The sequence below is a fragment of the Gambusia affinis genome, linkage group LG08, assembly GCF_019740435.1.
Source record: "Gambusia affinis linkage group LG08, SWU_Gaff_1.0, whole genome shotgun sequence".
Classification (NCBI taxonomy): Eukaryota; Metazoa; Chordata; class Actinopteri; order Cyprinodontiformes; family Poeciliidae; genus Gambusia; species Gambusia affinis.
Genome location: NC_057875.1, coordinates 11274607 through 11297638, shown reverse-complemented (window position 1 = coordinate 11297638; position 23032 = coordinate 11274607). Strand labels below are relative to the sequence as shown.

General features: G+C 35.8%; 1 protein-coding gene and 1 long non-coding RNA gene across 3 annotated transcripts in view; both read right to left on the bottom strand.

Moving 5' to 3' along the window:
- Positions 1-8961, bottom strand: part of sema3d (sema domain, immunoglobulin domain (Ig), short basic domain, secreted, (semaphorin) 3D) — a 38746-nt gene extending 29785 nt beyond the window's left edge. The window contains exon 1 of one of the 2 annotated variants that reach the window (XM_044125022.1): positions 8885-8961. The gene's annotated coding sequence lies outside the window, so the exon portion shown is untranslated. Of the gene's footprint in view, positions 1-7096; positions 7346-8884 lie in introns of those variants that run through there. The other variant, XM_044125021.1, reaches the window with a different exon arrangement.
- Positions 8962-10766: 1805 nt separating this feature from the next.
- The window catches only part of LOC122835441, a 45258-nt gene continuing 32992 nt past the window's right edge, over positions 10767-23032 (bottom strand). The window contains exon 3 of the long non-coding RNA XR_006371310.1: positions 10767-13387. This is a non-coding gene — a long non-coding RNA (uncharacterized LOC122835441). The remainder of the gene's footprint in view (positions 13388-23032) is intronic.

Sequence of the window (23032 nt, the reverse complement as noted above, 5' to 3'; positions counted from 1 at the left end):
ACTAAGCTCCTACAGTTACAGCCATACAGCTTCCAATTAAGCAGATAAATGATGAAGAAATTAATCAATAGATCACAAGAAAACCTCCTCCTTTGACCTTTTAGCAGCCCTCATTACCTTCTGTCCTCACCCACCACAGACTGCACATATCAACCTGTCAAACAAGGCTGTAAACAATGTCAAGCTAAATTAATAGATTGGATGCAAATGTAACCTACACATCTGAAAGGAAACACACTTTTTCCAGATGGACGAACTGCACAGGGAACCAATAAAAGACAAGGTTGCTTTCAAGGACAATGTTTTTTTATATATGTATGCAGCACCTTTTGAATAATTTATGAGCTATATAATGCAAACACATATTTTCAGTCCAAGATCAAAAGGAAGAAAACGTAAGCTGGGAAACTAGATCTTATTTTGGGTTCTTTTACTTTTGTTCTTCTGTTTTGTCATCTGGTCTTTAAAGTTTATTCGTAGAGTGGATTTTTTTCTGTGTTTTTACTGTTTAATGTACTCAAAGCTCACAAGGGCAATGTGGCATTGATCCAATTTTCACGTTGCTTTAAAACCAAGACTATTAGGCCCTGATAAACATACTGCAGTTTACTTAAGATGACAAATTGAGACAACTTCACACCTCTAGGGTTAGAAATACAGATACAGAGCTCCCTGTGATAGATGAGCAAAGAGAGGGAGAAAAATGGAGAAGGGTTCAATCCATGCGGCATTTGTACTTTGCGAACAATGGTGATGGTGAGGATGACAGAGCTTATCCCCTCTACAGTATTTCCAACACAACAGTTACATGATTTTATCCAAGTGAGAAGCATTTGAGTAATGGATCTTTTTTGAGAGCTTGCGTACAGACTTGTGCAGCCAACTTCTGCAAGAATGCCCTAACTGAACAAACTATGACATCAGGATCTGTTAAAAACAGTTAATCTTTTGTGAAAAGAATCATGAAAGAACACAGAACACCATAAGCAAACAAAAAATTTGTATTATGAGTAACAAAGATGAAGAAGTATGAGAACAGCAAGGGAGATATGGGAAATAGAAAAAAACAGATGGCTTGTACCATGTGGGTTACGCTAACACTGCTGTTTCCTGACTACTTCAGTCCCTGTTGTCTTTGGCAGCATGGCTGGCAGACTGTGCAGGGGGTGATGGGAAACAATCTTGATAGAGATGGGGACAGATTTGATCCTGCCAGCCAAATACTGTTGGCTTCTGATCTTACACAAGACGTTTGTCTGTTTTAGAGATACTACATGAAATATAAATGTTTTTTAGTTGAGTTCACATCAAACAAGCTACGTACCATAAAGCACAACATGCATAGCTTTGATTATTTAACAGGCAGAATCTAATAAATTAGACGCTTTATGAAGAAAATTAGGAAACTTCGACATCTAAAATTAGCTTAGTCAAAGACATAATATTTGTGGCAGAAATTGCCACACAAGAAAGCAGCAGATGGTTTGGCCACAGGCATTTTCACACAAAGACACCACCCAATCCTTCACCCTAATGAGGCATTTAGCAACACCCAGGTGCCCTGTTTAATACGCTATTATCAAGGCCCTCCATCTCCACAGGACAGAGAGCATTAGCAGAGCTATTTGTCTTCATTCTCTGACCACAGGCAGTGACCTGGCAGAACAACATAGGTAATTGTTTCTAACTCTCAAGACATAAATTATTTTTTTTGGCAATAGTCAGCCATCTTTTTTAACCCCACATTTAAGCAAGCATGTAACTCCCCTGTGAGTGTGTGTGAGTTCATGTCTCAGTGTGAAAATGTAGGACTACCACCTTGCTACACACACCATATCTGTGTGTGTCTGTCGGCAGTTATGTTTTAATGTCTATACTGTGATGGTTTTCTTTATTGTATTTACAGTATTTATTGTCGTTGAATACTTTTTCTGCTCGCTATATTATCAATTACAAACCTGGGTACATTAAAGATACCTTAACACAACAGGCTTTGCGTATGTGTACAAAAGGAATTAAGAATAGATAACATTGCATGATACATATCCATACTTTGCAAGAGGTTACTTTCAGGATGTTAGAATTTACATTTCTCTCCTCCTTCCATCATTTACATTTCTATTGTGCCGTGGTATTACAACGTGATCCGACTGAATTGTCACAGACCAGATGCCACTACCCAGATGCAAGAGGAAAGAAAAAATATATTAATTTACAAAGTCAAATGACCAAAACACACAATAATTTGGATAACTATTTTGTACATTCTTGGATGTTGTGGTTACATTCGATGAATTGCATGGATTTTCCTGGACTTTTTATGGAAATTACTATTAGTCAGAACACATTGGGTACTTTCTGAGAAATCAGGACTTTGTTTACAAATTTTGCATTTCTTTTTAAGTTTTAGGAAATCACCTTCTAATTTCCGGAAAGTAACCTTTAATTTCTGTAAAAGTAACCTGAAAGTTCCAGAAACTATTCATCGATAACATGTAGTGCTCCAACAATAGATTTCTGGACTATCACTCTAATTACAGATTGCTGTAAAAGCCATAGTTCATTCAGATAAGCTCTTACTCCCTATTTCATCACACTTTAAATAAACAGTTTATATCAGAGATGTAGTCATTTATTTAACTTCCAATAACAAACTGAAAGACTAGAAATGACTGAAAATATCACTGTGGGGTTTGTTTCCATAACTTGTTCACAACATTTATTCTGAGGGTACAGAGCTTACATCAGTTCTGTCAAGTAAGTGTTAACAACACACATAATCTGTGTGAAAATTGCCATGTTAAAGTGTAGCCTGAGAATTAACTAGCGACGGAGAAGAAGTAAACATTAAAAATGTGATAAATATTTCTAAGTATGATTCACAACAGAAAAGCTCACATTGACATATATATTACAATAATTTCTTCTTGGCAACTTTTGTATCACAACTTGCTAGTACTTTCCTTGAAGTGTGGACTTGAGTCACATGACCTGGAGTTGAGTCAGACTCGAGTCATTAATGTTATGACTTTGGACTTGACTTTATAAGTCAAGTCCAAAGTCAGACTGGTGACTTGACTTGGATTTTTACACAAACAACTTGAGACTTGAATTGAATTTGGAAGGCATCACTCTTTTTTTGCTATGATAAGCTAGCTGAATTTAGCTAACTTTATTAGTAAGTATTCTCTGGGCTATATTTAATGGTACTGTTTGATTTGAAGGTGTATGCTATTTCTGTCAAACTATTTTAAATCCAGTCCTACAAGTGCACCCAAGAATAACGTGCAGCTTATTTGCTCAAGATTTGCTCAGCTTATTTACTTGGGACTTGACTCTGCCTTGACTATCTTTGCTTGAGATGTTCAAAATAATGACCTGGTCCTACCTCTAGTACTTTCTACACTGTCTAGTCTACTCATAGCATGACTTTATGGCCACAAAAGTTTGTTGATGTTTTAACTGAGCATGTGTTTCTCTAGGGAAATTATGTTTTGAGGCAATAATTCAATACAGAAAATTGCCAGAATATCCACTTGCATATATAGATTAAACATAAACATGCAGATGATGACAAAGTCAGGCTTGGAAGCAGAAAACACAGTTAGATTAAACTTAAGTACTCTGCAAATGCATGAGCAAAACATTTGAGGTAAGAAAATCTGAAATTGCTCCCAGGATGACTAAAGGAATTATTTAATTTATTTTAAGAAAAGGCAGCATGTCCTACAGAAATTTGTCTTCCTATTTTTTTGTTGGTTAATTTATACATGATTGCCTCTCTTATAGAAGTCTATGCATTGTTGACTCAGGACTGCACTTACTCCACATTCAATAAGTATATGAGTGTATTTTGAATAGTAATCCAAGATTTGCAGCATACAAACACATTTATTGAATTACATAGAATAATCAACCACACATGATAATTATATAATAATTCTTGAAATTTTGTGAATACTAACCCAATGCCACAAGCACTCTTTACTGAGCGGAATCGATATGGATCAAATTCTAGCCCTTAGGCTTTGTCTGTCCATGTTTTGTCCATCTCTAAATGTGCAATCTCAAAACAGCTGTAATATAATGCCACAGGAAACTGCATACTATGATAACCAAATACCCCAAATCGACAGTGATGTATGTGTCCCTTTTATTTGAGACTTCCTTTATGCTTAATGTTGTGAATTAGTTCTCCAGACAACATAAATTGTAACTGGGCAGAACCAGCACAGTCTGCTGTTTCAAAAAGGGGTTCATGTATTTTTATTTGGAGGAGGAAGATTAGGGGGTTTCAAAGTGATACTTGATTTGTGAGTCAACTCTTCAGTAGGGAAAAGAAAAACCCTACTGACTGGGAAAAAAAAGTCCAGAGTTAATAAAACCGGAGATGGAACCATGTAACTAAGCTGACAAAATAGATAAAGATAATGGCTTTATCTTATAATGACTTTAAAATACTGTTGTTAGTTTATAAATCACTGAATGGTTTAGCACCACAATACATTAAAGATTTGCTGCTGTTGTATCAACCTTCCAGACCTCTTAGGTCTTCTGGTTCTGGTCTGCTCTGCATCCCCAGAACCAGAACCAAACGAGGAGAAGCGGCATTTAGCATCTATGCACCAAAAATTTGGAACAAACTTCCAGAAAACTGTAAAACAGCTGAAACACTGACTTCCTTTAAATCTCAACTAAAAACCCACTTGTTTAGAGTTGTATTTGAAACGTAATCAATTGCAAATTTATTGACGGAATCTGACTTGATGTTGTGTTTTTAATGTTGATTCTATGTTGCATTGTGTTTTTGTGTTTGATTTGATGTAAAGCACTTTGAAATGCCTTGCTGCTGAAATGTGCTATACAAATAAAGTTTGATTGAATGGTAGGCTTGTTGGTGGTTGACAACAAATCAAGTAATTCTCCACATCCTGAATAGCCTAACACCTGAGCAATCAGGTCTAAATGTGCAGAAGTGTGTGTGTGTGTTTTGACATTTTTGTGAGCATTAGTTAATACCATCCTAAAGGCAGGCTGATGGGAGCATTTGCTCACAACAACAGTGACTGACACATAGGAGTGCCCTCACTTGTCCCCTGATTGCCTAGGGGAAAAGGGAAACACTCATGCACGCAATGCACCATCTCCTCTCAAGAGTATCTCTGTTGTCTGTTTGTATTTCTCGAGCAAAGCAGCCTGGATTATGTTCACACAAACCTCAAGAAAATGAATTTACAAATGGAGAATGCAGAGAAACCAAAGAGTTTTAAAGAGGCAAAACTCAGCCAAGTTGTCTGCCTTCAAGCCATTGGCACCTAACCGTTACTGTAGACTCATTACACATACTAACATTAGGTACCTTTAGTTGCTTTGTTTATTGGTACTGAGGATTTCTGGAATCCATAATCATATAAAGCCAAGCTAGCTCCCACTGTGACAATAGCATGTTTAAATAACACATTAAATTTAAAAAATCTATTGGCTTAGAGAACTATTGTATTTCAGCTGCTTTCATTGCTGTCCAAACAAAGGCCTCAGCAAAACAGAAACAGTATATTAACATTAAAATCACATCTGAATAGAAATTTTGGATCAGACTAGACATGTCATAAAAACCAAAAGAAAACTGAGGGTTATGGGTGAGGAAAGATCATTTTCCTTACACACATTTCCCTTAATTTATACTGCAGTAACTTCATAAATGTTCAAATCTCTGCAACTGTCTTAAATCTGACTCTCTTCTGACAGTAACAGTAGTTTGCAACTGGCAACATCTCAATGACACAATATGTAAATACTGTAGGATACAAAGAAGCACTGTAAAACTAGCAGTTCTATTCTTTTGGCCTGAGTAGAAATTCTTCTCAGTCCCTGTCACGCTGACCAAAAACTCTGAAACACAGCCAGCAAAATCAGCACTCACACGTTCTTCCTTTTGCTGCCTTCCTTCATCAGTTTTTTTATCACTGTATTCAAAACACTCCCTTCAATAAAAAGCTCCTTCTAAGGAATTGGATCAAATTTAGATGGACAGTGAGTGGAGTGACTCACTGAACCCATAAAATATATGGGTAATCTACTAGCCAAATAGATTACTCTATTTGGTGAGTAATCTATGTCTATTGTTGAAGTTTAATGTACTCAACGAAAGGTGGGTGGTGTTAGTTCAGTGTGCCAGTACATATACCTCTATATAACACAAAGGTCACTGAATAATTTGAGGATTTAAGGACAGCTTAAATTAAAATTTAGAATGGATATGCAGGTGACATGTCATCTTAAGCAATTCAACTTGCAGTAATACTGGCACACCACTGAATTTTCAAATCAAAGCTATTAAGACATAATAAAAAAAAATGAATATTGAATTATTTGAGAGCAATAGACAACAAATTGTCAAATTCAACCAGATTTCTCAAAAAAGAGAAGCAGCCCTTTAATGTAGTGTTGTTAATCTGCATCTCCACAACAACCAGTGGTAAATTAATTCTCTCTTGCAGCCCCTACTGAACTTCAAAATAAGAATCAGGCACTTGTTTGCAACACCACTTATGGCGCCCCTTCAGGTCATCCCACCCTGGATGATGAGCCACAATTGACTGAGGTCATTTTTTCAGTTTTAGAGAAAACTGAAAAAATGTTTTAAGTTATTTGCTAAACTATTTGCTTTTCACATATTATGCCTTTTTTTAAGAATCCAAAAGTTTTTTTTTCTTTTTTTTGTTTTGTTTTTAAAGGTTTTAGAGTTTTGTTTCTAAAAACCTTTAGTATGTTAAAAATGTAGACGGCTGCACCTAGTGGATAACAACATGATATAGTGTTGATATCTGATTAATAGACATTTCCATATAGTCTAAAACGACTTATAAAATAAATTATCTAAGTTAGCTAATAAACACAAAATGTTAAACACCAAAAAAACGCCCAAATAATACGTGCATGCAGCAGCTCTTTAAACTATACCACAGATAAGCAACGTTTGCTTAACAAATGCATAGGCATATCTTAAGTTAAAGAATGTTTTCAAAACGGCACAACGCAGTTTAAATAATCCGTCGGTATGTAATATCGCATGCTGATGCGGTTTTCATCTCACCTGAAAGCGCGCTCAACTTCTCATGAGCAAAAACAGCCCGCAGAAGCTCTTCTCTTCCTTTTTAAGTTGGCCGACGCACAAGAAAATAAAGCACCAGTATGGATGTTACACTTGCACAAGTTCGCATGTGAAAGAAGAATGCACCGAGTACGTCCCCAAGATATTTCCACTCCCCTCAGTGTTTGTTCAAGCGCACTTGAACTCCCGGTCCTCTGTGAGGCTTGGTGTGTGTTTTAAATGGATGGATTATTAGGTTATGTGGCGGCTCGCCCCGGGAAACACTGACGGCAGTCTCCCAATTATGTTGCCGCTGAAGGGGAGGGGCCCCTCGGCATCTGTACCGCTGCCAGCCAGGTATTTGCTGATATTTTTACTTAACTAAATATGAAGAAAACATATGGGAACAATATAATTCTTTTTGTTTTAGAAAGTAATAGACCTCCAAGTCATTAGCTTCCATTTTAATAAGACTGGAAACTTTATTAAAGGTTTGCTTTCTTGACCTGGACTGACCTTTTGAGATTTGTTTAACTTTACAATAAAGCCAAAGTCATACAAGAAGAATTTCACAGAGCTGTTTTACAATAATAAACATTAAAAAATTTGTTAAGATTGAATTGATTAAATACCAACAAACTTTTAAATCAAGTTTTTATTGCTGTGTATTTTGTGTGTGATAAAACAGCATGATAAAACATAAGAAAAAGCAGAGAAATACGAATGGAGGTGCAGTGAGATTCATAAAATGAATGACTAGAAAACAGCAGTGGTTATTATTTCTGGGTAGACTCTTGTGCCTTCAGTTTTAGTGAATAGAAACAAAGGTCCAGTCAGAAGTACAAGCAAAGTAAGGTATACCCACCAGTACAACAGCTGCCACTAGATTAGCAGTAACTGGCAATCAGATGTTTGCATTCTAAAACCCTTTCTTTGCAGATTTATTTTTACTTCAAGCATTTTTGAGACGTTTTAAACATCTCACATCAAAGCCTCTTAACCTAATTATGACCACACTTTGTCAAGGAGATAACAATACCTTCATTTCGTAAATTGTTGTTTTGTTTGAATTATTCTGAGGTCACTGCACTGAGGCATCGTAGATGTTCTTTTGTGGATGAACTATTGAAGTAATTTTAGCTAATTTCTGAGAAACTTCACCTCTGATTCACATTTTCTCAGTTTAAGGATAAAGGTTCTCACTGTGGCTTTGCTGGTATCCAGAAGCAATAGTGATAGCTTTGTAACCATATCTGGAGTGATAGACTATCTCTTATATGTTCTTGAATTTCTTTAAACCAGGACATGATATTCTGCATTTTGAGACATTTTAGCCTAATTGAATTATATTTCTTTAAAATAAATGACAATCATGGAGATACGTCTTTGATTGCTTCAAACTTTTTAATTTATGTGTAATAAGATATAAATGTATACCCTATCAAAGACCATGTCCATGTAAACTTGAAGTTTTACTTAATGTTGAGAACAGATATTCAACTCAGGCAACAACTTACTGCAGGATGGAATACATTTGCTGACCAGAAAACTTACAGACAGAAGTGTGGAGTTGATAGAAGATGTGATTCCTATGTGAACTTGGCTGTTTTATATGTCTCCACACACAGGCGGGAGTGAGTCCATTCTTTTTTAACCGCAAGCTGTGGAAAGGTCAGTGCCAAGAATACAGAGAAATCCTTCCACATGAGATCAAAGCTTTGATCTTTGATCCAAGAAAAGAGAGTTAGAATGTTTCCAACTCACGATAAGTCAGATATAATTCTCTCTTACCTTTATGACCCACCGCTGCTCCAATCTTGGGTGTGTTCTTTGGCAGATGTGACTACGTCCAAGCTACTCGAGAGGATTATAGGTTATAGATTATTAAAACACTATCCTCCCACTCGATTGGGAGGATACCGTTTTCAATGTCAGGGTGTGCACTTCCTCAGGATAACACACGCACAATAGCAAAACTATTAGTGATGAGCAGCAATGATGACATAAATTGTAAAGAGGAGCTTAGGTCTGTTTCATCCCGGCCCACTCAGCCGGGAGTTACATTAAATGCTGGGGGACCATGTATGAACATGTATTCATCCATTTTTAAGGTGATAAATACATGCAAATACTGTCACTTTGCAGCTTAGAGTTGCACCATACCTATTTTACACATGTAGAGACTGTTATTTTCCCCTTTTTCTTTGCAAAGTAGCTCAGCCCACGTAAGCATAGAATTGCAATGGATTTTCCTTTACAAGTAACTCTGAAAAGCATAAACCCTGTATGTGTTTTTAGAATCACAAACAACCCCATTATACTATTTTTGTGGTGCTGTATACTTCAAAAAGAAACAAAAGTACTACGTTAGAATTCAGCGAGCCAGATAAAACCATGATGATTTGATGGAACATGTCATGGCAATTTAATTGAATAGGAGGACCAGAAGCTGATTAGGGATGGCATATCAATATAACTTTTGGCATCACTTTTGACACCCTGCAACAGACTGGTGACCTGTCCAGGGTGAACCCCGACTCTCGCCCGGAACGTTAGCTGGGGATAGGCACCAACAACCCTCCTGACCCCATTAGGGACGAAGGGTGTACAGAAAATGGAGGGACACCAGTTGTTTAATATTTTTTACACTTTCTGTTGAGTTGAATTTGACAAAGTTGTGTTTTTTGTTGATTTTCTCTTTACAAATGAAGTGGATTTTTTTTTTCTGTATTGGATGTGGAAGATGTTTCTCAGAAGCCACAATATTCCACCAACCCCAAATTTTTCTTTCTTCTGGAGATCAGTTTAGGCAGAAAGAGAAAAACCTCACAGAGACACCATAACAAAAAATATTTTTTTGGTAAATCTTCTAAATCACTTGTCTCATTTTTATTTTCAATTTTTTTGTTATTTTTGCAAATAATATGGTTTGACTAAAAATGCAACTTTTCATATGCCAGAACCTGTCAAGAGATACAAAACACACACACACACACACACACACACACACACACACACATATATATATATATATATATATATATATATATATATATATATATATATATATATATATATCGGCTGGCGATTTTTGATTTTTCACTAAACATTAGTGTAAAATCACATGATTTTGCTAAAAAAAAAAAAAAAAAAAAAAAAAAAAGAACCCCAGTAATTTTCACACAATATCTAATTGTTTTGATGCTTCCAATGTTAACTCTGGATTAGGTGGGAAGCTGCATAAGTTTCCAACAACTAACCAGTCTGGAAAGTGATTTCCATTTTGTGAAATTGTTGGAGCTAACTTTTAGCAGAAGATTACAGATATTCAGGGAGTGCAGATTTCTATGCAATGATATTTTGTTAAGAGTAATAGCCCAACTGAGACTGGGAGAAATGTGCTCTTCGATTAGTAAGAGCAAAAATATCATGCTATAGTGTACAGCTTATATTCTCTTTTTGTCAGCTGGTAAAATACTTAGGTTTAACCTTTAGTCTTGACTCAGCTAAAGGGCCTCCTGGAATGAAATAAGAGTACATGAATTTACATATTATTTCCCATTAATTAGTAACTTTGCAATACTTCTTTGTATAAAGAAGGAAACAGCTTTTCTTACATGCCTGTGTGTATTCCGAGGGGAGATGGCCTTTTGCACAGGAACACATGCAGTCTATGGGGCACAATGCACAGCAATCTGAGAGTAATTTCCACACTAATCGCTCAAGATCTCAAGAGGGCAGTCATCCAGTCTCGATCACACAAGGCGTTTAAAACCCACACACAAACACGCAAACTGCCCTCCAAGCTTTAGTGCTACATTTTAACTGATTGATCTCAATAACAGGAGTTGCCAACAGGCTAGTCCTACTCTAAAGCAAATGGAGCAGAGCTAATTGCCAATGACTGTCTCTTATCAAGGAATAGGGATAAGAATAATTTATTAGCCATCAAGTAGATGTGTCACAAGGAATGAAGGAGCCTGAAAATTCCCAGACAACTGAAGAAGAAAGCAGAAGTACAAAGGTATAAATGTCAACAATTGGTGTATAGGAGTATTGAAGATGGACATTATTGATGTAAAGGTGTTTAAGGATCAGGGCCTATGTAATATACTGTCATTAAAAGACACTTTGGTGGTTGCTTGATCTTTATAGGTTCAAAATCATATTAAGTTTAGGTTGTAGAGTAAAAGCATTGTTTTATCAAACAGTAAATTAAAATATACCATAAATTTTGCATTTTGGAGTCTGATACCCAAATACGCATCACATATGCTCAACTGATCTGAGGACTCACAAAATGAGAAATAAAAACAGGTGCACATAAACTGACTGAAAGAAAACAATGGTTACTGCATTTTTCTAACTGGGAGGCAAACAATTGAAGCCTCTAACATCACAGTCTTGTACAAACAATAAACCCAGAGTCCAATTAGAGGCATTCTCACAAACACACACATACTTCAAAAGAAACATTTGGAATTCACTAAGCCATGCTGCCAAAGGTAAATACAAAACATACTGCCCCATTATCCTGAAACTGCAACAAAACCATAAACTCAGAAAGTGGGAAAGAGAGGATAGTGAGAAAATGGGTTTGTTTTCCACTACCTACATTTTTTTTATTTTTTTATTTATTTATTTTTTTCTGGAATCTGTTAGTGTGCAATAAGTGTCTGAGCATGGGATTATTTATTTATCTGTGTACAGGTTTGTAGGTTGCACAGAAACAGTCTCAGTAGTTAGGATAAAAAGATCGGAAGTACAAGCTGGAAAGATATGAGAGTTAGTATGAGAGAACCATGACCAACATGTAAAATTCATTAATGGTTTTGTTGTCAAGTTAGCTTGCAAGGTGGGACACAATCGTTTTTACACTGCTTATATATCAGTTGAATCAGGAAGATTCAACTGATTTGTTGAAACAGACACATTGTGGCTGTTTAATTTTTCTACATGCTGCCAGACAACTGATTTAAAACAATTGTCTGGCAGCATAGACAGACAATTTATGATGCCAGATTTTTGTCACTATAACAAAAATTGTATTGATTTTGTAAATGTAACTGCTTTGAGAAAGTCAATTATGGTGTAACTAAATGTTGTTGAGGAACCCAACATATAGTCTTTATTATTTGACTCTGTCACACCGCTGAACAGATACTGACTCTCTTGTCTCCACATATAAACTTTAAGCAAATATACAGATTTCAAATCAACCTTGGAAATCAACTGTCCTCGAAAGCTAAACACTAGTGAACAACTACCATGTTTTCTATAAGTCACAATGAGTTTTTTACATTTAAGTGGAAGAATTTTGGCCCATTCTTCTTTCCAGAATTGTTTTAATTTAACCAAAGTGGAGAATTTTCAAGCATGGATGACCTGTTCAAAATCAGACTACAGAATCTCGATTGGATTTCAGAACATACGTATTTTAATTAAGTCTCTCCAAAACTTTTAGTTTGAGAAGTTTAAAAGTGGACTGACTTTGGATTTTTGTCCTGTGGTAAATTGTTATGTCACAACTGGACAATATTCTCCTTCATAGATTTAAATTAGAGAGCAGAATTAATGGTTCCTGGAATAATATCAAGTTTACCAGGTCATAAAACAGCAAAGCAGCCCAAGGCCATCACACTGCAACCACCATGTTTGGTATTCTGTTTCTAAAATGCTGCACTAGCTAAAGAGCTTCTCCCCATTGTAAAAAGGCAAACTGTTTTCACAGCATTGTACATATACCACACAATTAATGTATTGTGGAAAAAGAAATCCATTGAATGTTGTCAAATGCTGCCATAAATTATCCTTAATATTTATAATGTTCAAATGGTGAAATCCTTAGAAAGCAAAATTAAGGTAAGAATATGCTACCTGTAATGCTTATATGTTACTTTTACATCTTATCTTACTAATGTTCTGAATGATTAACTTGTCCTCTTGCTAAATGAAGAATTCCACTATGGATTTTTATTTTTGTTTTTTTGGTAATATTCTAAAGTAAACTGTCTACTAAAAAGACTGTGTTATCCATGATACTTAATCTTTAAAATGGAAAGGGGATTTTGGAGATTAATGCTGAGACACCTTTACCATCTCCAAATCATACATAAGTTATAACACTGGGTTAGGTCATGCTTTTTCTTACATCAGATCCAGACACACTGTATAAAATGTGCATTCAGATTAAATAGCTCATCTGACATCTGTCCCAAATCCTGACAGGTCTTCACATTCCTCCCTTATGAGCAAAACATCTGGGGATCTCATCTGGTTGTCCAACGGTGCTTCCTAGAAGAAAGAGAAGAAAGACAAGGAGGAATAGAGTGTGAATTAGACCCTTAGGGGTAGGAGGTAGACATGCAACCTCAGATTGTCAGTAAGTCTTTCAGCAAAACACATCTAACAACATTCTCCCCTGTGTCATGTGTGAGTGGTGTTTGTGTGTGTCTGTGTGATACAGTCCAGCTGTGTTCTGTGTTAAATTATCAAGGAGACCTCCTCCCTCCATTACCAGTTTGGACTGCATTAATCCAGAGTCTTTAGTAATAGTTAAAAAATCTGCCATTTTTATACTTAATTTTACCTCCAGTGTTTATTACAAGGTGACTGTTCAGTAAAAACAAATGGAAGCATGTGAAATATGTTGGCAGAAATCTAAGCCGATGACTAACCTCTCGACCACCGTACTCTTGGGTGACGTTTGGAAACAGTAACAGATAAATACATATAGTGTGACAGATCTCACCTATAATTACATAAACTTTTGCTAATTCAAAAAATACATCTGCTCCTTTCTGCATGCATAGTAACAAGTCTGAAGAATATGGGACCTTCAGGATGTCAAACATGCATTACTGGCACTGAAACACATAAATCCTTATGATGTGTGTGAGCTTTTGTGTTCTTTCAGGTCGACAGTAGATACCAATACTGGCCCTGACTGAGGCAGGTAAAGCTTATTGTGTTTTAGATATTGTTTGGGCATCTTCTGTTACCTCACGGATGACTTGTCAATGCACTCTTGGGGTTTCACTTTTGTAGATGATGAAAAACTTAAGGGAAGCAAAAACGGATGACAAAAAATAAAAAACCCAAGGAAAACTTTATGGTGGTAAATACTTTTTCATGGCACATATGTGCGGGTATATGTTGAACTTCGTAAGTAGAAAATATGGGTGCTTGAAGTATTTTAGCAACTCACCTAACCTTCAAGAAATCTACCTACATAATTTTTAAAAGATGAAATAACTACAACTGTGAAAAAAACAAGAGAGAGAGAACCCATAAACTGATACTTTTTAAAAATGTCAGTTGTCTGTAAGACAAATGCTCTAAAATGTGATCTGGAAATATTTACTTTTCAATACGCAAACAACGGGATAGAACAGGCAGTCTCATCATATAAGAAGGTAGCATGTAGTGTGTTTGAATTTCTATGTGGGTCAGATGCAGCATCTTTTTCAAGTTTCTGTTGCATAGTTTTACTTTTTTCAGCAGTAGATTGATCATTTCTCCATTATTCGCATTATACATTTTGATACATATCTAAATCTAAAAGCAATCAGAGTGTGTTAGAGGAAGAAAAATGTGAGACAACTGCTGATAAATTTGATCAGGCTGGGTTTACAACAAAGTCCTCACAGATTACCAAACATCTAAGTTCACTAAGTGAGGGACTCATCCCTAAGATGGGCCCACATTCATAAACACAGAGTAGTTGCTTGCAAAGACAGAACTGAGATTCAGCGCACTGGAGCAAACATTTGTTAACCAGATTCCAGCAAATAAATAGTGCGTCCACACACTATTTATTTGCTGGAATTCCAGAAAAATAAATTTGATTGTTCTAAATTTGTGTACACTCTTTGCTGTTTTTGTACATTTTAAGTCGTGTTAAATACCGTGGTCATTAAATGTAAGCAGGCACAGAATGAAAGAAGGATAAACAAAGACAGAAAAATAAACCAAAATGTGAAATACATTCATATAGTCATGTATTCTTCATTGTTATGCTGCAAATGTTTATGTTTGGGGACAGTCTGATGTGCCAATGAAACTTTTCCCATGGTGCTTGTGTATCTTTCAAAAGAATTACCAGAAAGTATGTAATTCATTTAACTTAATCAAGCACCACCTCTGTTTTGAGCTGCTAACCCTTCACACAAAGTTGGAGGAGACACGCTAACACTAGAAACAAAGTTGGACTGTGATCAAGTTACTGATATAAGCAAGCATCAACTCCACTGCTACTTTTAATCCTCTTTAACGTTCCACTGATCCCCCACCACTCAGTCTGTTGATGTTGGGCTTGTATTTCTGCACCCATTCATTACAACAATGGGATCCATTTACATGACCTTCCTGAAGGTCTCAGAGGAAAATACTGATGATAATGTGCACGCTCACTGAAGCGTGAGTCCCATATCCCCAAAGTCTGCCTCAGGTGTGTTTTCAATCTCCATGCATCACTTTAGGACATTCAGAATAGATGTTGGAGGGAGCTTGGTTTGCTGGCAGCAATAAATAACTCTACCAAAGTATTTTAAAACAATTGAGAACAATTAAGAGCAGTTCTTATTACTGTTGAGCCCTTGCACTGTTAAAGAAAATTCTTGTGCTAATATGGTCACAATTCATTCTGAGGTGACTCTATGACTCATTCAGGTCCTCTATAAACTGTAGACTTAACTGACCAATTTGAACAAATTGGAAACAATTTACAGCAGTTAGAAGAGTTCATAAAATTGAAGACATTTTATTCAGTAGTTTACAAGAGATCCAAGACGTAGACACACGTTGGTTTGATAGGCTGCGCATGAGCATGGATCTGGATCTGTAAATAGTTGCGTAAAACTCGAACGACATTTGTAATAAGGGCCTCACAGAAATCCGCAGATGGAAAATGACCAGCTGAACAGGCCAGACCTGGCCATTAAAACACCTTTACGTCCATTAGGCAATAATGAGTGCTGTGTTAAGCTGCCGTCTGGTACACTCTGACTGCCACCACAGAGCTCAAACCCTTACTGCAGAGGAAATGAGGACTGATCTGTACAATGAGTCACTGTGAAGTGAAAGCAGGAATTGGACAAACTGGAATAATGTGGTAGGAGTGGAGTCAGGGTTTCCCTCAACGGTGGCACTCATTAACCTAAAGGGTGTTGGTGCTGAAACAGGAAATGACTTGTACCGGGTACATCTCTAAGCAAGTGTGGTGGCGTATGGGAAAGATAAAGTTGCAGCCCTCGGTTCTAAATGTGGACTTTCACTCTCTGTGGTATTAATCCCTTTTTGCACCATGTTAGCACACCTCCCTGCTGCACACTGTCACAGCCTGGTAACACTAAATTGTTTCACGCAACAATAATCTTCAGCAGCTCATTGCATGAATACAGCTATACTGCTGTGTGGAAAACAGTAGCAAAATGTGTTCGGTAAATAATCTTGAACTGATAAACTCATGTATCTGCCAAGCTACAGCGTAAGGAATTATACTGAATTTCAGGTGGTTTTAGTGGCCAAGATAGTTATTTGCAAAGCGATCTTATCTATGGTTCTGCAATTTAACAACTTCATTTCCAACATGTTTTGTTTTGTCTAAATCAGGGGTGCCCAGAGTCACTACTTGAGGGCCGGCATCCAGCATGTTTTAGTACGCTGCCTGGTTTAATGCACCTGGATCCAATGATGGCTCATTAGAAGGCCTAAGAAGAACATTGACTTGCTGAAAAGGTTGTTACTGCCACCAGGGAGAGAACTAAAACGTGCAGTCAATGACTGACTTTGGGCACCCCTGGTCTAAATCTTATGTGTTTTGCCTGACGTACCTACATTCTGTTTAGATGATGCTTGCCAAAGCTGCTTCAGTCTGAATGCTTGTCCTACCTTTCATTGGATTAGAATAAATGTCACAGTTTTGCATTGTAGGATGTGGGAAGTTCAAATAAAAATAATGGTCTAGACAATCATTTTGATGTGCACCTTTCACGTCGTCTTCTGCAAACAACAAACAGTATTCTTTGACATTGAACCATCTGATTTTGACACTTTCATATGGCAGTAAAGAGGAAGGGGAGAAACAGGACAGAGTTAAGAAAAAAAAAAGGAGTGATAAAGTTTGTAATAGGAAACCTTTTATCTGCTTATCGTCTCCAGTAATGGTCATTAGCTGAGCTTGTGGTTGCTTGCAGTAAATTTTTAACCTTTCAAATCACAGGGTCAATTTCAAGATTCAGTTAGGAGGTGGTTATAAATTTGTGGGGTTTTATTTTTTTCTTCCTCAAGGGATAGCTTATTAGATTGGAGCAATGCCACCAAAACCGATACCATATGGCTCTTAAAAGAAGAAACGCAATTAGCAAACTAACAAGGTTATTTGAGGTCCCTAATTTTCCACAGTGACATATAAAATAGATATAAAGGTTGCACATTGTGCAATGAGACTATACGAGTAAAGACTGGTTCCTCTGTAATATCTACAAAACCCAGTGTTTCCTGTCTCTATGTGCATGCAAACAAACCACACAGATGCAAATCATTTTCAATCATTTAAATAGGATTCTAGCAGTTTATAAGTTGAAGGTCTATGTGAACCAATAATTATTACTTTAAGGACACCAATCGAGCTGATATTTAAAAAAAAAGGCAAAAGGCTTTTAAAAAGGCAAAATTAAGGTCTATGATTGCAGAGATAGCTGACTTCATATGTAAACCTGTCACTTCTCTTCATATGTGTCTGTCCGCCACTTTCTTTCTTGAGATACGGCCAAAAAAAGCATTTATCTCAAGTGATTCCAAAGTCGGTTCATAATTGCAAACTTCAGGGACAATTTTCCACAGCTGACTGTCTTCATTCCAAAAGCACAAGATGTGCAGGTGGTTACTGTAAGATAAAAATGTGCATGAAGTGCATTAGAAACTGCCAGCCACCTGACAGTCTGGGATTCAAGTGATCCCACTAAATGAAAGAAAATAATATTGCAAGTCACAGAATCATTTTTTGTTGTTGTTTTCAGCAATAGTTCTTAATCTCAGTCCACATAGAGGTAACCACTGCTGGGCAAAGATCAAGAAAAAAAATATATATATAGTCCATACTAAATGTAATTTTTTTGCCAATATAAATCATACAAATTGAGCAAATACTAACTGTTTAAAGACAGAACTGATCTGCAAATATAACTATCTATATAACATAAAGCCACACTTTGAGTGAATGCAAGAAATAAGAGAAAACGTCAACCCAATTATAGACATATCTTCTTTCCCCTTTGTCCCTATGTCAAACCAGCTGCAGAAATGTCGCTAGTCTCATCTGTAGTGGGTGGAAGACCCCAGGATGAATCATGACTTCAACCTGGTGAGTTAATGGCAACAAAAAAGGGCAAGGATCTTTATAGAAAGCTAGAGTTAAAAAACAGGAAATTCAGAGAAAGCAATAGCCTGGGGCTGGTAATCAATCACAAGGTGTCCACCATGGGGTCACCTAAATACTTATGTATGAGAGAGTGTAAGAAAGTATTAATTCTTTCTAGTTTGCTAACGAGAGTTTTTTGGGGGTTTTTTCTTGATTGATCTCTGGAAATAATGGAAAGTTGCATAGCCAAGATGTTTGTGTTGCCACCATAACCACTGAATCAAGACTGTGTAACTGGTAGAACACTAACATGAATTATGACATTAATACAGATGGCTAGCATTTTGGCTACCCAGTTGTTTCATCTGCTTTTATTAAAACAAACAAGTGTTTATATTCAATGCAATGTGATCTAATTTATCCAAAGTTAGAACATATTGTTGGCAGTTCTCTCATTAAAAGCTTAACATGCCTTGTTCTTTGCTTCTTGACCCTTTTGCCCTTGTGTGAGTATTAGCTTTCAGTTGCTCCCATAGATTTTTTTAGATACACTGTGTATTTCATTCAGTCATTCAGTTATTTTGCATTGTCACTAAATTTCCTTTCAAACTCCATGCTTACTTTGACATGTGTAATATGTGGTTCTCTTTATGCAATTAATTCAAAGTAAAAGAGCAGACTTCATCTACACTGTAAGTTTTCAGGGTACAGAAGAGAACCACAATTAGTCAGCATTGAGGAAATATCTTATCCTAATGCCTGTAACATGTGTCACTAGTTAGAACTGAAGTAGATGAATTCTTTCTGCAGACAGTCTACAAGATCAGATTTAGCCATCACAGCAGTAATATATCACGTTAATATGGAATGTTTTGCAGCTGATTAGCTTCCTGTCTCAATGTGCATGCAGGCACACCACCCAGATGCAGGCTTCCATACACACCAGAAATAAAGAGAACAATAATTTTTTTCTCAGGGAATGAGACTTTCAAGTTTTCAAGTGAAATCATTTGCAGATTGATACATCACACCTGTTCAACTGACACATGGACTGAATAAAAAAAGAAGACAGCTCATTAGATGCACAATCCCCTGCTGTTTATCACTTTCTGACTGAAGTTCACCAACTGCCTCATGTGCATTTCTGTTCTTTCTCCTGACTCTTAAAAAGGACAGAGCTGGCAGCTACGGTGAATGTACCGTGTCACTGCCTGAGACACACCAAGCTTTCGTCTTACCCCTCTACCATGCAGCAAGTATGTTGACATTATTTGCTTATAAAGGATATTGTTTTCATAATGTTGCCATTACTGTCAGGTTGAATGTAGGTTTTAGAAAACATGCTGTCGATTCAATAGTCTGGAAAAAATTAAGAGAATAACGCTTGAGCAGAGCAAGACTCGTTTCCTCTTTCCTGTTTGACATGAATGCAAGTAATATATCCACAAGGAAAGTAAATAGTAATTCAGCCCCTTATCTTCTCCAAATACTGATTTAGTATTATCAAAATACTGAACATTGTTTTTCAGTCAATGGTCTAGGAAAACTTTAAGTACTTTAAAATCTATCGTTTTGATGGGATGTTTTTTTTTTTTTTTTTTTTTTTTCTATAAAGTAAGAAGTGAAGAAAAACAACATGCTAGCTAAGAAATTACTATATGTTCACATATTGAACTATTATATTTTGCAGGTACAAAATCTTTGTGCTTTTTTGTGTGAAATTTATAGTTTCATTTTCATTTTGTTTGTTTCCAATGTATATTGAACTTCTACAGAAGAGGATTAAGGCCCCCGAAAAAAAAAAAAAATTCTGAATTCTGACTTTAAAGTCGGAATTTTATTAAATTTTTTTGATGGCCCTAACCCTCTTCCGTAAACTTCACTGGCCAGTAAGTCAATGCGTCTTTCTGAAAAACGTAAAATACGCAAATGTGAGTTAATCTCTTTTTGTTGTTTTTTATTGGTGTTTTTTTTCTTTACTTCTTTCTTTGTCTCTTTACATGAAGAATGCAGGTAAATTTATCCCTTAGCCAATTGGTTCTTTTTGGGACAGGTAGAAGTCTTAGTTTTTTCATCCTTACTTTTCTGGGATAAATTACAATTGCAACCGTCTGAAGCAGAAAGTTTTGCACCAGGAGCATTTTGTGCCTGCTTTGAAAATCAAGTAGCAAAAGTATCTTCCATTGTAAGGAAATGTGGTCAATTTTTGTCAATTTTCAAGCATGTTAAGATCATTGTGATATGAAAGTATATCTATACTGCTATCATGTTTGAAATAAAAAAATGCTAAAAAATATAACTTGTGTCTACCCACATGGTCCAATCTTTTCTTTATTTGCTTGATGTCTATAGTTTATTTTAATTTAAGTCAGCTTGTTCCATCTGGGAAATAAACTAAATAAATGGAAATTCCATTTAATATAAAAAAAAAAAAAACATTTTGAAAGTGGATTAACAATTCCATTTAGTCAGACTAATGGCTACCAACCACAATGAGAAAAAAGAAGGTTTTATGAATTGAACTTCAATGTTTAAACAATCAAATGAAAATGTTGTGTGCTTCACGGCTTCCTTTCAAGGATCATTTGGAAAGAACTGAGCATCACTCCCACTCTCTTGTTACCAACATTGTTTTACGAGCTCACTTTCCCTTTGAGACCAGTAAATTTGACTATAACTTTTAAAAGGAAATGGTCCTTTTGACTACCCAAAAAAGACCCAGTGTCTGGGGAGTGACTGAAAGGAATGAGAGGACAGATGGAGCCAGAAAAGAACTGAAACCTTTGATGTCTGGTTAGTGAAATAGTCTGATTATGTGTTTGATGTCTATGAGCCACACACACCTCAAACAATATGAAATATGTATATCACATTAACATTTTTTATAAAGGCAATTTCACAAGATATTTCATCTGCAGATGAAACATTGCAGTTTAGACAAATAGCTCAAAATCTAGTGTTTGATTAAAAACAGTATTTTTCTAAGCTTTATTTTTTTTATTATAGTTTTATAAATCTGAAAGATATAGTTTATTGGAAGATCCTGTCATTCATGGAATCTAACATAAATACTATAAGTCTGAATCACAAAAGCCAAACAGTGTCCACAGAGGAGTTCTATTCAGAGTCCCTCTGTGACTAATATTTTGGTGGTGAGGACTAGAGGTTATATAGGATTTTAACCACAGGTTTCAGTCCCAACTAAGTAGATATTTGGTATTATCTTGCGGTCATCCAAAATCTTCTTCTCAGGTGTTATTCTGAGTCCAACAGGTCAAGTCATTTAGGCTTTTGAAACCCTCAAGGCCTGAAACTTCTGACTGGTTTAGTTTAAAAAGTACCTCCTATTCAAGCATTGCTGAAGTAAATACGCAAACTGTGAAGCAACCCCTGAAGGCATCTCTGTTCTTGTTTACTTTTTTACCTTTTGACACAAAAACAACCTAAATGGATGTCTTAAAAAGCTTGAAGTATGAGGACACTTGTAGATTTTTTTCTCCTAAAAAAGTTATAAAAGTTATATATATATATATATATATATATATATATATATATATATATATATATATATATATATATATATATATATATATATTATCGCAATAGCATCTCCAGCAAAAATGTTTAGAAATGCAGCATTTAGTTTAAGTAAATTTATTCACTGGGTAAAAAACTCTGAAGACAAGAAAAGTCAAATTTTATAGAAATACCTTTTTGTAATTCACTATTAGATGCATCTCTAACAGTTTCTAAGTAATAAACCCTAAATAAAACATTATTTTATTTTCCACTTAGATTTTGGAGATCACTAGTATTTATGTCCTTTTATCAATTTTTCAACACCTCCTGTTACTCTGGTGTGAAAAACTGATGTGATCTGACAGAAACCTATTTCTTTTACGAACTCTTCAAAATAGAAAAAACAAGCAACAACATTTAATTAAGGCCTATGTTTGTTAATATAACCAATTTCAACTCAGGTCATTTATAAAATCCCAGAATATAATAATGTAAACCTGGGGCATTAAACAAGACAAAATAATTTTGGTACATTTTGGTCAACTTCAGATACATTTTTATATGTTTGATCCTAAAACTAACTGTGCATTAAAAGTCAGCTGAATATATAAAACTTGGAGACTTATTAGTGAGAAAATATCTTAGAGAAAAGCTATTTGTCTATTCTTGTCTACACAGTTAGATCAGTTCCTTTTAAAAAAGGCAGGTTGAGGACTTGAATTAGTGTTTGTGCTGTGCACAATGAGAATATCAAAGATCATGATTTGAGAACTCCAACTAACCTTACAGAAAACATGCTGCTGTGAGAATAGATTAAGTTTTTTAGGCCTTTTATTACACAGTTACCGACGGTGCAATTAATCATGGAGTGTTGTTTGTTTCTTCACTCCAGGAAGTTTTAAACTTGTGTTAGGTATGTTTTTCTCCCAATAAAAGGGTGAAATAGATTCCAATTGAAAATAAAAGAAGACCCTGAATCCTGAATTTCAGAATTCCATTATACAATATGCCTGTGAATACAAAGAGACATACAGATTCAAAACTCCCCTGAAAATGCT